This window comes from Nestor notabilis, unplaced genomic scaffold, assembly GCF_000696875.1.
Source record: "Nestor notabilis isolate BGI_N333 unplaced genomic scaffold, ASM69687v1 scaffold6496, whole genome shotgun sequence".
In the NCBI taxonomy this organism is placed as follows: Eukaryota; Metazoa; Chordata; class Aves; order Psittaciformes; family Psittacidae; genus Nestor; species Nestor notabilis.
The window spans coordinates 12,576-16,429 of record NW_009934210.1 but is presented as its reverse complement, the minus strand read 5'-3'; positions in this window follow the sequence as shown (position 1 = coordinate 16,429).

The following is a 3,854-nucleotide window of genomic DNA, read 5'->3' as shown; positions in this document are numbered from 1 at the left end:
ATCATAGAATCCCAGACTGGTTTTTGTTGGAAAGGACCTTAAAGCTCCTCCAGTTCCAACCCCTGCCACAGGCAGGGACACCTTCCACTAGAGCAGGTTGCTCCAAGCCCCTGTGTCCAACCTGGCCTTGAACACTGCCAGGGATGGGGCAGCCACAGCTTCATAAGGGAGCGTATGAACCTTATGTGTGCATTGAAGTATCCTTTGAAATCCTTTAACAGCAACTGTTAATTGCATTTTATACCATAGAACACCAATGGCCAGGGACTTGTAGCCATCGAAGAAGGTAAGAAAAGCATTTCTTGATCTGCCTCATAACAAAAGCTATAATTAAATGGTTAAGAGACTAGACAAGTGCTTATCTCTTCCATGTACCATTTGGTAGCTCAGTCTGCGGGAGGGTAGCAGTGATTGTTGCTGTTCAGAGTGGTTATCTAGTGTGAGGTGGCGGGTGGTTGGATCTGGATGATCTTAATGTCCTTTCCAACCCAAACCGTGCTATTATTCTGTGGTTGCTGTTTAGGTGATGTGCTTAATAGGCCTTTAATGGCCCACTTAATAGTGAAGGAGGTTCAAAACTGCTGAAAATTAGCACTCTTGCTTGTGTTAACTGTTTACACACTTGCCTGGTGTCACTAAAAGTTCTTTGGGTTGAATATGAATCTGTTCTTCGAAGGTCCAAGAGCCAAACTGTTTTCAGGATTGGGTGGGAACTAGTTCCCACTGCTGTGGGAGCTGCAGTTCTGTAGACAAGCTGGGGTAGTTTTGAAGTGTTATGCTGGAGTATTTGTTTTTACCAATAGTGGTAACAGTGAAAACAGGTAAATGAAGTTGTCTGTATGGTACCAAGACAGGCTGTGAAAAAGAGGTGGAGAAGGGGTGAGTTTATAACTTACTGTTACATACATATAACTGGGGGTTTTGCATCTGTAAAAGCCTTGGGGAAAACAAAAAGCTAACAAACAAACAAAATACCAACCAAAAAAGCCCACAGGAAAACTGACATTCCCAGCAATCGGGGGATTGGAGGGAATGTTAGTTCCCCTTGAGGAGAAGGCAAAACATGGTCTGGCTTTAATCCCCGTTAATCAAAGGGACTAAAAAGGATGTCAGATCAGACTGTGTATCTTTGGAACCTCTCTTGCCCCAAGAACTGTGAAAAGAGATACAGAGGGGGCAGGAAAGGACTGATGGTGGTGACTGCTTTTCCTCCCACCCATCCTGCCTGCCCCAGGCTGAGACCCTCAATAACACAATAAATGCTCTGGCAGCACCTTATTAGATAGCAGTGTATGACTTCACTTCTTTGTACTAATAGCCACCTTCAATTACACTGTTAAAAGTTATGATATGGCTGGTATTAAAGAAAGACAAAGAGTTGATTTTCACTCTTTTTATCCCCATGGATATGGGGAATTGAAGTCTAGCTGGTTGTTCAGAGTGACCTCTGAGGTGTTTAGGCATTAACAAGAGGTTCAGGGTACGTAACTCCTTTTAGGGGCTTATAATATATCTATAAATATTAATTTCAGATAGTTCCAGCACCCACTTTTGGCACTGCTTTGCCACTGTACCAAGCAGTTGGCAGGGCTGATAGAAACGCACAATTATGAGGGTTTTGGACCACTGAGGAATGCAGCAGTGATGTCCACAGGAGGAAGACATCCAGAAAGTCATTCACCCATTGCCTGTTCTCAAAGAGGGCTTGTTCAGCCTGGAGAAGAGAAGTCTCCTGAAGGGGAAACCTTAGAGCAGCTCCAGTGCCTAAAGGGGCTCCAGGAGACCTGGAGAGGGGCTTTGGACAAGGGATGGAGGGACAGGACAAGGGGAATGGCTTGAACCTGCCAGAGGGGAGACTGAGATGAGCTCTGAGGCAGAAGCTCTTCCCTGTGAGGGTGCTGAGGTGCTGGCACAGGGTGCCCAGAGGAGCTGTGGCTGCCCCATCCCTGGCAGTGTTCAAGGGCAGGTTGGACACAGGGGCTTGGAGCAACCTGCTCTAGTGGAAGGTGTCCCTGCCCGTGGCAGGGGTTGGGACTGGAGGAGCTTTAAGATCCCTTCCAACCAAACCAGTCTGTGACTCTTATGAAACCCCCCAACTACCTTTGTGATCCCATGGATGAAGCAGCTGGGGACCTCAGGGCTGTGGAGGCATTAAAACCCAACTCAGTGTGTTGCAGAGGAAAGAGAAAACATCTGATACTCTCATTCGTGTGATGTGGTTTGGTTCAGTCTTTGCTCTACTGGTATCTCCCTCTCCAGGAAGGCGCGGGCGTCCTCGGCTCGCGGAGGTATGAAGTGTTTCCACGTAACGAGAGAAGCTGTGTGTGTTAATTTTTATGTGCATATTTTACAGCACTTTATAATGATATTTAACAGCATAAAATGTTGGCACACACTGAAAATTGGTGAAAGTTCAGCCATCTAATTTGGGCAGGTTATGCTTACAGGCACTCACACTTGCAGACAGTTTAATAACAGTATTTGGCACTGTCTCTTCGAGCTGCTTAAACTAATTAATGCATTTGCTCCCTACAGGATGAAACTGAGTTTTCAGATACATTTATAAAATGATGTGCATGATTGCTAAATATGTCATTCTTTTCAACTATAACTTTGAGTGGTTTATGTGGGTGCAGAGACAGTTTATATTCTCCCATGAAAAATGTGCAGTGGCTCCGGAAAGAGGATAATCTCTGCCCTGGCTTGTCAGAAGAGGATAATCTCTGTCCCTCTTTTAGCCTGTTACAAGGTGCTCGGTAATTTGGGCATCACTTGGCACAGGGATGGTATTACGGGAGGGGGGTTATCTGGAGATGCTCCGTTCTCATGCTTGGTGCTCCGTCAGCTGCACCCACTTTTCCCCTTATTCCCACAGCTTTCAGGTTACAGGTCCATCACTTCCCATTCCACAACCTCCCCTGCCAAAATGATGGCAAGAAAGGGGAGTTTTTGGACTCAACCCCGGTGATGTGCAGTCTCTGTGCTCCATTGATATAACAGATGACATCAGGCAATAATTCCCCGAGACCCCTGAGCAGGGGAGGTTAACACTAATCTCGCTGGCTTGAAAAGAAGGTTAAAACAATAATAAGTAACAATTTGATTTGGAATAAACCTTTCTGAAGAAATCACAGTAAACAAAATCTGTTTGCCTAAGGAAACCCTCCCAGCAATCAGCTACTAACACAACTGCTTGTGCTAATGAACCCAAAGCTGTTAATGTGGTTTCTTCAGTTAAATTGATTCATGAATTTTGAAGAGAACATTATCTAATGAATTTTCTTTGAATAGAAAGCAATTAAAAGGACAAATCAGTCTGATTAACCCCAAAGTCACCCTACTGCCACAAATGGTGTACAGTTTGAAATTATATCATAAAAAACTAGAGCAGATTTGCCATCTCTTTGCCCTCTACTAATCCATGTAAATTAATGAACAACAAAGTTAATTTCTTTGATGACCCTTTTCTCGTATCACCTGGATTATGCTGATGTTTAATTTGCTTAATGTTATAATAAAGACTAAACAGATTTTTTTCAATGGAGTGATTATCATTCCCTTCAGTTAAGAAGTGATTTTTATTATTTAACACACACATAATGGTGTATGAGTTTCCTTTAAGACCAAAATCACATTTCACTATGTTCCTGGGTAACATAATCAATGTCTTTTTTGACAACTAAAAGAAAGAAAATGCTTTTAATCAGTTTGTTTCTTTGCCAAAGCAGGAGGCTGGGGGAAGGGGCCTCCTCTCCTTTCTTTTTTTGCCTTTTTTCTTCTCTTTTTATTCACCAGCTCCCTCAGTAAGTTATTCACTAGTTAGATCTTCAAAGCTTTTACAAGTGCCTTGGAAG